We start from the raw sequence: 12,956 nt of genomic DNA, 5'->3' as shown, positions 1-12,956 counted from the left end.
CACAGAACTAACTTAAGACAAAATCCTAAACTTACTACCATTTTGGTATTCACAGAAGGCACTTACTCATTTTGGTATTCACAGAAGGCACTTACTCATTTCGGTATTCACAGAAGTTAGGAGTCCTAACTTTAGGACTCCTAAATGCCTTCTGTGAATACCGAAAGTCTTAAAATTAGGATTTTTCTCAGTTTAGTAGTAGTATAGTTAGGACTCCTAACTTTAGGACTCCTAAATGCCTTCTGTGAATACCGAAAGTCTTAAAATTAGGATTTTTCTCAATTTAGTAGTCCTAAGTTTAGGACTCCTAACTTTAGGACTCCTAAATGCCTTCTGTGAATACCGAAAGCCTTAAAATTAGGATTTTTCTCAGTTTAGTAGTAGTATAGTTAGGACTCCTAACTTTAGGACTCCTAAATGCCTTCTGTGAATACCGAAAGCCTTAAAATTAGGATTTTTCTCAATTTAGTAGTCCTAAATTTAGACTTAGGACTACTAAATTGAGAAAAATCCTAATTTTAAGACTTTCGGTATTCACAGAAGGCATTTAGGAGTCCTAAAGTTAGGATTTTTCTCAATTTAGTAGTCCTAAATTTAGGACTCCTAACTTTAGGACTCCTAAATGCCTTCTGTGAATACCGAAAGCCTTAAAATTAGGATTTTTCTCAGTTTAGTAGTAGTATAGTTAGGACTCCTAACTTTAGGACTCCTAAATGCCTTCTGTGAATACCGAAAGCCTTAAAATTAGGATTTTTCTCAATTTAGTAGTCCTAAATTTAGACTTAGGACTACTAAATTGAGAAAAATCCTAATTTTAAGACTTTCGGTATTCACAGAAGGCATTTAGGAGTCCTAAAGTTAGGACTCCTAACTTCTGTGAATACCGAAATGAGTAAGTGCCTTCTGTGAATACCAAAATGAGTAAGTGCCTTCTGTGAATACCAAAATGGTAGTAAGTTTAGGATTTTGTCTTAAGTTAGTTCTGTGAATCGGGCCCTTAGACTCCGCAAATCTAGCTGCTGCAGATATTGGAAAAATCTCTTCTCTGGCTTGTTAATGCCTACAGAAAAGAACATAAAATACCTGGCAATTGAGCACACATCATTTTAAAGCTGAGAGGCATGCTCTGTGCAAGGGCCACGTTAATATTAACCCCTTCCATGCTGCGCAAATTCCGCCGCTGTGCTGACGGAATCTTGCGCGGGCGTGGTCATGACGGAACGGTTCCGTCATGAGCACAGCTCAACCGTGGCTCATGACGGAACCGTTCCGTCATGAGCACCAAAGGGGTTAAGAAGGTCCGTCCTCTGGGCCCTAAACTGTTCCAAAACAGTCAATACACATACAATAGTCGTGTTTACATGCACCAAAGTGAGTGCCACATGTAACATCATATTTCTTCTAAGAAAATGTTTAAAATGTATTCTTCTTATATCACTCATAACCAACTGTGGAATAGTACATGAACTTAAGGAACCCATAAATGTTTATAAGAGTTTTACCAGACCTGACCGCCCCCCATTCCCCCCCACCCCCTCAGGGGTGCTTTGAGACACTTAAGAGGGATTAACCATACTTTACAAGAACCTTGATTGATTGATTGATTGATTGATTGGATTTGTACAAATAGCTTCTCATCCTCTAAGCACAGCACTACCACACATTCATCACTAACATTCCTCTCAAAATACAAGACATTCAAACTCACCCAGGGTCTGCCTAGAGAACAGCAATCACGATCCAAAAAGCAGGCTTCATTATAGAATATACAGTGGCATAATGAGTGCAGTGATTAGTTATGAACCTGATTCAGGCATCAGCCATGTTGTTGGGACGAAAATGTCCCTTGCATGGTAAACAAACAGACACCCCTCCCCTGAGTTTCAAAATGGCAAGTGAATCAAGTATCTTGACTTTAAGTTTCATTTGGCCCAGCTTGCAAGAAATCCTGTGTGCACACTGAGGGCTAGGCCCGAAATTGACCCAGAGCTTAGCGTTGAGGTTAAATGGGGTGCACCTAAAGCACACCCCATTGATGACAAAAGACTGCATTGGGACATGCCCAGTGAATAATAGGGGCAGCAAACTGTTTTGAAACTGTTGGTGCAGGCCTTTTTCCAGAACTCAACGCGATGCCCCTATGCCAGCTCATGTAAAAGTTCCACTCATGCAGACATCTCTGTGTGTGTGTGTGTGATGCAGCAGGTAGTGCAAAATTTTGTATACCTCCTCTATTTTTGCATGAAAATACTAATTATATAATCTATTAACTATAATATTATTAAACGAGTGTTGCATGTATACTAATCAACATTATTAAAACTTAAACTACACATGGGATTTGCTATTTGCATGGCTAAATAACTTTTGTAACTAAAATCTGTGCGCATATTAACAATAGTATATATGGTAATAGAATACTGCATGATATATGTTGCTTTGTGATGTTGCACCCTCGAGGAGGATCGAAAAAGGTGAATATAATTGCTTTAAATGTCGCTATATGCTAGATAAATACAAACACATACAGGGATTAGCAAGGGGTTAACATTAGAATCACCATTTCTATGAATTAATTATTCTTTTGTGTTTGTTTCGCTTAAGTTGGCTTCTGGGCCTAAATCCAATATGGCCGCTGTCACCACACGCAGAAGTGGCCACTGTCTCATGAGGCGCGGAGTGAGCTGCACATGTGCGAGAAATCTCCTAAACCTCGTAGCGACCTTTGCACAACGTGTCCCCCGGTCAAGGATATGAAACGGGACGTTTGCCAAGACATGGGAACAATCAACCTTACAGTAAACCGGAACAAGCCGACACTTCGCTGGCGAATGACCTCACCCCTCGAACTGTACTGAAAATCTGGGAATATAAGTCAGACGATCTCGACCAGCCAATCACGACTGTTCTAAAGCTTAAAAATTGTATCTTCTTTGACTTGATTCTATTATAAAAGAGGGTAGTAGAATAGGGAGGATTATTCAACGCTATTATCCATTTTTCATTTCATTCATCATTTTTCCGCCTTCGTTCGTCGCGACGCCTTTCCTGATGATCCAGATGCTGCCCGATCGCTTGATGACTGCAAACATTTTCTAAATCCACAGACTATGATAGATGCTTACACGATTTCTGGTCCTTTGATAAATTGGGACTGTTGCGTGCTGAGCAGAGGACTTTTGAGCTTTGGCCTGCTTTTCCGAACAATTTGCGACAAAATTTGGTTATGCAGAGCCAATGAATTAGAGGACTTCAAATAGTCAGATTAGGTAAATATGATGTTCTGCGATTTATTTGAATTGATCTGAAAATTCTAGACTTTGACGAGACAAATACAAATATGAAATCATTATGAAAATTTAGATAAACAAATATTGATTAATAAGAAATAGGAGTTTGTGGTTTCATTAAGGGAAATAAGGATTCTGAGTCTTAAAATGTGTTTTAGCTGGTTCTAAATCACCATCAACCAATCCATCTAAATTGGTCCATTGACCAAGTGGGTGGAGTGCCTAGATGTGTGAGATTAGGGATCTATAGGCGAAGGATGTCAATGTATATTTTGTAAATTAACTTTTCTCTCCTTAAGTTATAAGGTATTTCCCCCACATGTCCAGCGCTTGAATTACTCATCCCTCCTGTGTGCAGACTCGTGAGAGAGACGTATGAGTGTTGGTGTTATGGGCCCCACCAATGAATGTGTATGTGAATGAACTAGTGTGACATCGGGTCTGCGACGCAGGGAGGATATCGGTAAATGTTATTCCCCATTCCCAGTCTTGCGCTGGATCAGCAGCAAACTGTTTTGAAACTGTTGGTGCAGGCCTTTTTCCTTTTTCCAGAACTCAACGCGATGCCCATACCCCAGCTCATGCAGACATCTCTATGTGTGTGTGTTGAGTGCATGTTGAGTGTACTGGGCCTGCTAGTAGGACCCCATGTTGGTTTTATATGGCACAGGATGGAGGTATGGAGGTGTATATACAGCTTCCCCAGAAAGTGGAAGTGTTCTCACTGCATGTCTGAGTTGGAGGGTGTTACCTATTACCCTGAAGTATGGCAGGGTGAAGACATGGCTGCCCTTAGAAATTCAAAGTGACCTATTTAACTCCGAGTTGCTGATTAGTCTGTCCTAAGCACTGGTAGTTGGAAGATGGTAGGGGGTGAGTTAGCAGATTGAATTGTTAGAAGGAGAGACAAATCTAGGCAGGGGCTGGCTCTTTTGTCTTTCTTTGAGTGGCTCACAAACAAAGGTTCAAGACAGCGAGGTGTGAAGAGCTTACATCCATTTTGCTCTTTTTATGGGCACTCCTACTTAGAGCCAAGATCTACATTGCCTACTGTCAGAGTTATCATCTTGAACAATGACGTGCATACACAAAAGAAAATATCCAAACCTGTCTCTGAACTGGAGACAGTGGATCCGCATCCCTTGTCTGGAAACTCTGTTTAAAAGTGGGACCCATAACTTCCCACTTGGATCCAGTTCCAAGCTGCTTCACTGGCCAAGGATGTGGGTGCTTCACAAAGAACTTGAAGTGATGCTGAGAAGTTATGACCCATGACCAGTATCACTGATAGCGATTCTCCCACGGACAAGTTGATATCGCCTGAAACTGCACATCTTCCTGGAGGAGAAGTGGGCCTGCCGGCATTATTGCAATCATTTTGTGTTACTCTTTTTATGTGAATTAAGCCATTACATAACTTTGCATAATGTGCCACTCATTGTAAAAAAAAAATCCACAAATGCACAGAAACAATAGAATGCGAGTGACTGTTTATTACTGTGCTTTTCTGTGTTGGGCGTTATTATTTTAGTGAGAAATGCATCCTTGTTTATAATATTAAAATATAGCTCAAAATGACAAATTTGGGTGGTCATCAACAAACGTTCTGATCCTTTTGCCCTCATACGAGGGACTAGGCTGGGGTGCCCATTATCTCCCCTGCTCTTTGCTCTGTCCTTGGAACCTCTGGCTGCATGGATTCGGTGCGACTCGTCCATACGGGGTCTGCGGTGGTCGGCGGAGTGGGAAGACCGCATGTCACTCTATGCGGACGACATCCTCCTCTACCCAGCCTACCCCAAGAAGTCCCTCAGATGTGTCTTGGACATCTTTACGTCCGTTGCCAGATTCTCTGGCTACTCGATTAATTGGAAGAAATCACTCCTGTATACTTTGGCCGGGGAGACTCCTTCTCTCCCGGGGGATTGTCCGATACAGTTGGAATCCGACGGTTTCCAATACTTGGGGATCTTTGTCACCGCTTACTCTGAGCTCCGTTATGAGAGAAATCTGCTCCCGCCTCTGCAAAGCCTGCGACGGGATGTTGCCAGCTGGAGGGCGCTCCCTATCTCGATGCTCGGTAGGGCCGCTCTATTTAGAATGATGTCCCTGCCCCGCTTCCTCTATGCACTGCAGAACTATCCCATCCCGGTCCCAGCGAGATATTTTAAAGAGGTCGAGGACCTACAGTGGCAGCTATTATGGGATGGGAGGCCAAGAATAGCACTCCACAAACTCACCCTCAACTGGTTTGATGGCGGCATCAGCCTCCCTGACATTATAAAATATTAATGGGCGGCCCATTTAGCCGCCGTCAACCAGGGCACGTGTAGGGCTCCGGGAGACCCAGGTTATGCCATGGACAGATGGCTGCTGCCGGGGGGGACGTACAATAGAGCCCTCTATGCTAATCCCAAGAAACTCCGCCTGACTGGGCCCACCTCCCATTCGGTCCAGGTATGGCACGCAGTCAACAAAGGTTTAGGGTGGGACCATAGACTGACGCTTGCGACCCCCTTGTGGGATTCGGATCAACTAGGTAGTCTTCACTCCTTTAAGGATTTCGACAAATGGGACCTTATTGGTATTTCCCGGGTGGGCGACGTTTGGGAGGTGGCATGCTCAGTTTTGATCAGTTCCAACAACAACACAAGCTCGCGGACTCGGAGTTCTTCCGTTAACTACAGATACGACATGCACTGACCACTGCCATTGATAAGGATTCCCCCCTCCCTGACTCCTCCCCCTTAGAATATAGATTATTGAATGGGCTACTGCCACAAAAGGCAATCTCGCTGACCTACAAAAAGCTCGTTAACAACACACCAGATCCCCTGACTAAATTACGTGGGCTGTGGGAGGGAGACGGCCCCTTGCTCGACGACGAGGAGTGGAGGGAAACGGTTCCTCCCTTGGGAGGTGGCGATCTCTGCGCGTCTCCATCTGGTGCAATTGAAACTCCTGCACAGGGTCTATATCACCGGACCGCAGCTGGTCCGTATGGGGCGTGGAGACGGCCCGGACTGTAGGAGGGGGTGTGGACAGATTGCCACCCTGATGCACATCATTTGGGAATGTGAACAAATTCAGGTATACTGGAGAGGGATACATACAGTTATGAGTGAGGTCCTGAATAAATCTGTTCGCCCCGAGGCTAAGAGATGCCTTCTCAATGTATAGGAGACCACAGACTTGATAGGGGCGGAGAAGCTGTGGGTCACCCTGGGTGCAGCTGTGGCCAAGAGGGACATCGCTCAACTGTGGGGTGGGCTATCGCCCCCTACTGTGGCGGCGTGGAAGCAAAATATTGATTGGTGTATGTTTAGGGAGAAAACCGTCTATGTGGCAAGAGGGTGTCCCCAAAAATGGTCCTGAGTTTGGGCTAAGTGGGGTATCTGTGTTGCTCCTACAACCCCCCACGATGATGAATCCTTGTCTCCCTGATTTCTATATCCTGTCCGCAGGTCGTATTGTACGATTGCATTGCATCCCAAATGAACTGCCATATACGAATGTAATTTATTTTCTGTCATACGTGATCTTGCCGAATGTTGATTTCTTTGTTAATAAAATCAATAAAAAGATATTTAAAAAATAAAAAATGACAAATTTGCATTTTGCATATTTATGCATAATAATATGTTTTTTGCAAAAGTTGGCATAATTATCTGAAAGCCAATTATGCAAATTCTCCTACTACCTCCTAACGCTACCTACTTCTTCTCGGGAGCCTGCCTTCCTTTTGACCTGGGACGAAAGTGCCCTATCCTACAGGAGCTATCTGCCAGAAGAGGAGAAACTCATTCATTGAGTTTTGGAGAAGAGCGACCCAGAGGAACTAGTTTGCCAAACAGTGTGTGTCTGGAGCCGGCCAAAGAGCTCCCAACCACCCTGTTAAACCCAAGACCGTCAACAAAGATTCACCTGAGCACTAGCTTCTGCGACCAAGGAAGAAGATGAACCTGTGCCAACTCTGCCTTTGGCATGCCAGAGTACTGCATCACAGCACCCAGACGGGAGGAAGCAGATTCCCCACCACATGTGCTAGAGCTGTTTCACCTTGGCAGACCCACTGCTCCCATCATCAGTCAACTTATGATCCTGAGATCATACTTTTCCTTTTTAAATATGGCAAAGACCCTAGGGAAGGCAAAGAGAGAGGTGCCTAAAACAGTCTCAGGATAAGCTCCTGGATATCCTAGGTCCCCTAATACGCATCTTGGACATGACCGAAGATGCCAGGGGTAAAAATATTCCAGTAAACATTGACTTATTAAGAGGTTGGGTGCAAAGGCCATTATGCATGCTAGGTAACGCATATGCAAACCTCTTAATGGAGAGACAGAAGGCCGTCCTGATAAGAATTAACCCCAAGTTAGCAGATCTTGCATCCAAGGAAGACACTAACCATACCAACGGTCTCCTCTTTGGTGAAAATTTTATTAAATCCTTCGGCAAATAAGTTTCAACCTTTACTGCCTTCAGCATAGCGCAGTACAACATGCATAGAGTTTTTGCATCACATCCACGTTTTGGAAGGGCTGACAGAAGGGGACCAACTGCCAGCCATGGATCCTTCAGGTCCCAATTCTATCAGCAAGAATATAGAAACCCCCAGTTCTATGGGAGAGGCTACCGCAAAATTCCAACTTCAACCCTCAAAGGCGCAGTACCCCAAGGAACCACGGAGGAAGAACAAGAGCCTCCACTCAAGGTTATCAAGGTGAGCACCTCTTCTTCACCAATACTAAAAGTGGGGGGCAGACTAAAACTCTTTATCCAGAATTGGAAATTGATAACTCACGACTACTGGGTTTTAGAAACAGTTACCGGCTTCAAAATAGATTTTTGGCAAACACGCCATTAAAGTCAGGGAACCAATGGAATTAGATTTAGAAGAAGCGAAGATGTCTCTTATAGACATAGAGGTAACTCAAATGTTAAGCAAGGGTGCTCTAGCAATAGTAGGAAAATGGGACACTACACAGGGTTTTGTAAGTACAATAATTCTGGTAAATAAAAAGGACAAGAGTTGGCGTCCAGTCATAAATCTGAGATACCTGAACAGATTTTTAACTTACAGGCATTTCAAAATGTTGAGAGACATCCTACAGTCCAGAGATTGGCTAGTAAAACTATACCTCAAAGAAACCTACTTCACGATTCACATGGATAAGGACAGCCAAAAATATCTCCGTTTCAGATGGAGGGGCATAATTTACCAATTCCTTTGCCTCCCTTTTGGGCTGTCCTTGGCCCCGTGGTGTTTCACGAAAGTACTTTGTCCACTGGTCACTCATCTCAGAGAGAGGGGAGGGAGGTTAATCATTTACCTAGACGACATACTCATCATGTCACAGGACAAGCTAGAGGTACAAAACCATTTACCTATGACTACATAAATCCATAAATCTTAATAAATACGGAGACATCAGTTCTGACTCCCACTCAAAAGATAGTATTCCTAGGTTTTCAGGGAGACTCGGTCCTATCTCACCTGACTTTACCTCACCAGAAAGTGGTAAAAATAAAGAAATATGTGAAGTCAGTCTTATCCAAGGACACAATACTAATCCGAGACCTTGCAAGGGTTTTGGGACTCCTTTCATCCTCCATCCTAGCCATATCCCCCGGTCCCCGACACTACAGAGGTTTACAGAGACTGAAGACCTTAGGTTTAAAAAAAGGTTTATGGTATGAAGACTCGATTCCCCTTTCATCAGATGCACAAGAGGATCTGACATGGTGGCTAAACAACCTCGGTGCATGGAACCGCAGTGCCATTTTAAGGAATATAGCAGACTTTATAATAGAGTCAGATGCAAGCAACACAGTCTGGGGAGCCTGTCTAGGAGAGTTAGAGACAGGGGGAAGATGGTCTCCTGAGGAACAGTCTCTTCATATAAATTGTTAAGAAATGCTAGCGGCCCTGAACTTTGTTATGAGCTTCAAGGACCTTCTAAAGAACTCAAACACTCTAATCCACTTAGACAACTTCACAGCAGGATCCTATATAAACAGACTAGGAGGTGAGAGATCCAAGGTACTCTCAGACTTAGCACAACAAATTTGGTATTTTTGTTGGGAACACAAGATTATCCTAAGAGCGGAGTTTATTCCAGGGATTCAAAATGTGAGAGCAGACTGGAACTCGAGATTTTTGAAGGATTACAGCGATTGGAAGTTACATCCAGGAGTCTTTGCTCTGATTCAGGACCTATGGGGCCCAATCCAGATAGATCTCTTTGCGAGCAGATTAAACATTCAGGTTCCAACATATTTCAGCTGGAAGCCAGACTCCCGAGCTACAGCAATAGACGCTTTTCTTCAACCTTGGGGCAAGAACATAGCCTATGCATTCCCCCCTTTCTCCTTAATCCGGAGAATCCTCTGGAAGGTGAGAGTAGAGTCGAGCACTATCATTCTGGTGACTTCCTTCTGGAAATCCTAAGTGGAGTTCCCCGGAGTGATGGAAGTGACTGTAGACACTCCTCGTCTAGTTCCAGCATCCCTGGGCCTGCTTCAAGACCCAGAGAGAAGAACACACTTTGGTTTTAGAGGGGAAAATGAACCTTCTTGTCTGGAGGATTTCAGGGGACCTAATAGATATTCGGACCTTTCATCACAAGCTAAGAAGTTATTGGATGAATCCTGGGCTCCAGGAACCAGGGAAATATAAAAGGGCGTGTGGAGAAAATGGTGCAGTTGCGGTTTGGAGAGGAGTTTGGATCCCATGGAGGTCCCTGTTCAACAGATAGCAAACTATTTAGCAACCCTTTTCAAATCTGGTCTCTCTTATAGGACCATTAATTGTTACAGATCTGCTATTTCATCTGGGCATGCTTTAGTGAATAATTTAGCAATTCTCCTATCAAACGAGTAATAAAAGGGTTAGACTTAAAAGACCCCCTAAAGCACGTTATGATTCCTTGTGGGATGTTAGTCTAATTTTCAAAGTTTTTGTTTCTTGGCAAGATAATACATTCTTATCTCTTAAACAGATTTCGTTAAAATTGGCAACTTTATTTTGCCAAGCTTCTTTCAAACGAGTTTCAGATATTAAGGCTCTTGAGTTATCTAGCAGATTTTATTCTAATGAGGGCGTACATTTCGCCATTTAGAAGAGATCCAAGACTATGTCTGACTCTGTTTTCTATATCCAAAGCGGGGTACAGAGTTCCTCAAGTACTAGAAGGAGGAGATGAGGTTGGTAGATGGAAGGTTCAGTCACCAAGAATTGTTGGAAATCAACAGGGAACCAGGGAAGTTCCCTTAGGTGGAACTAATGCTCTCACACACCCAGCAAGCTAGGTGTCATGCTTCATCATATGAGCATTGCCCCTCGTCAAGTCGGCGCTGCAATCCTTGACGGGCTCCCATTTTCAACGAGTGTGAGAAATTGTGTGTGGTAAGACGCATGAAGGTTTATGATGACAAAACAAAAGTGCGCAATGTAGGTATAATGGAGTTGATCAACTGCTTTTATCATAAGTTAAACCCCATAAACCAGTCTCTTCAGCTACTTTAGCTAGATGGATACATACCATAAAGAGTGAAGCTTGCATAGACCTATCAAGATTTTGGGCCCAATCATCTAGAGGTGTAATGTCTAGTAAGGTTTTCTAGTCAGGTGGATCTCTTTCAGAGATTCTTAGAACAGCTGATTGGTCTAACGCAAACGCCTTCTCCACATTTTACTTAAGACCAATTGAGCATGTTAGAAATGTAGCTCTCATCAGCTTTGAAGATGCATAATGGCAGCTTCCACTCTTGTAATGAAATGACAATTCTCCAATTATTATGCAGAGAGAATCTTGATTTCATTAAAGACAATAGGAGGCTAACATTATCCCACCCTCCTCACCCAAAATAGGAGGATACTACGGTTTCATTGAGTTTGTAAAGCTTGCTAAATGTGTAAGTTTATAACATACTTATCACGCTATGCCTTTCGTTCTACGATATGTTCATTCTCTTATTTCAGATAATTCCACCTAGGATTTGGATATGCAACAACATGGTTTTTCAAATCTTCTTCATTTCCTTGGCACCAGAGATGGATTCCTTTTACCCTTGTTTGTTACCAGTTTAAAGAGGAAGGCAGCCCTGTGCATTGAATAGTTATACCTGTTCACGAACATTCTATATGTTTATGATATATTAATGTTCTTTAAAGGGCTGCATTTTTGGGCAGCAAATAAAAGTATATGCATAATGTTAGCCTCCGATTGTCTTTAATGAAATCAAGATTCTCTCTGCATAATAATTGGAGAATCGTCATTCCCCACCACATGTGCTAGAGCTGTTTGACCTTAGCTGACTCACTGCTCCCATCATCAGTCAATTTGGAAAAAAGGAGACAGGGCTGCTGTGACAAGCATCAGTGAGTGTAGGCTTGGTTGCTTTCCAAATGTATACAACTGCACACCTGTGCTTCATCTATCCAAGTGCACACCAACAAATACGTAACACAAACAATTGAGAAACATTGATTGTTAACTGGCTAAGCAGATCTGCTTGGTGGAACACGCACAACAGAAATGCCTAGTCAAGTGTACAAACTGACTTACGGGTCACAGAGTGCAGGAAGCTTCGTCACAAAAGTCATAGAGAGCTTGCACTTGTGATTAATCAAGATCTATCTGTAGTTAATCTCATTGACCCAGTAGTGTTCATCCGGGTAGTGCTTTTTCTTCTTTATGTACCACATTTGGGGAGGTTAAAGCACTTCTTTCTAAATGAGCACGCATTGTCTCTATTGTATGATTGTTGCGTTCTCTACCAACCACACTACCTCCCTAAACTGTCTTGGACAGCTCTCCCTCACTACCCTGAGCATCATGTACGGTCTACTTTGCCCAATTTGCACCACCACCGTTGGGGCCCAGTAACGCCTGTGTGCCCTACTGCCCTCACAGTGGGTTTTGAGAATTGGCTGAAAGTGTTGCAGGACCTGTACATTCCAGTCCAGCTTTCAGTAAGAAAACAATATGTTTACCTTTAGTACATCATTAACAGTACATAAAAAATGTAGAAACCAGGATGGAGAACTTGATACCCAGTCCTCACATTAAAACAGGGTCTGCATTTGAAGGGGGTGGGGACTGCCAGAACAAAGGATAGGCGAAGTCCTTGTGAGTTACATTAGAGACTAATGAGATAACCAAGGTGGTGGAGTAGAAACTATGCTGGATTCTGGGTAGGATACCTTGTTAGAAAATCCGGTTAGAGAGAACTGGTAAGTCAACTTGGTCATCACCCTAGCACAGGTTTTAACCACACAGGGTGTATGCCCCAAATTAGCTTTCTTTGGTTTCTCTGAGATGGTCTTCACCTGGATTTCCCATGTCACTAACTGAAGGAATTGCTCCTTAGCACAGATATGAATTTGCAGTAGGCCTTTCATAGACTTAAGGCAGAAGATGATGAAAAGGAAGCTACGGTTAGCTTACTGAAAACAAGATCAAAGGAGTTGGGAAGGACAGGAGTCATGGGTCTGACAGGAAAGAAAAGGAGAGTTATGAAATGAAAGGGACAAATAAATAGAAAGAGAGGCAAAAAGGAAGAGTACTAGACAGAGAAACTTGGGATTGAACTGAGAAAGTTACTTCTAGGAAAATCAAGTCCTTCTTCAACTCTGCAGAGTTAGCTTCCAAGCTCCAAAAG

The 12,956-nt window shown here is 43.2% G+C and overlaps 1 protein-coding gene across 1 annotated transcript in view; it reads right to left on the bottom strand.

The window, feature by feature from the left end:
- Positions 1-12,956, bottom strand: part of LOC146816658 (meprin A subunit alpha-like) — a 120,985-nt gene that overhangs the window by 71,868 nt on the left and 36,161 nt on the right. The gene's annotated exons all lie outside the window — the stretch shown is intronic.

This window comes from Triturus cristatus, chromosome 6, assembly GCF_964204655.1.
Source record: "Triturus cristatus chromosome 6, aTriCri1.1, whole genome shotgun sequence".
Lineage (NCBI taxonomy): Eukaryota > Metazoa > Chordata > Amphibia > Caudata > Salamandridae > Triturus > Triturus cristatus.
This window is presented reverse-complemented; position numbering and strand designations above follow the sequence as displayed.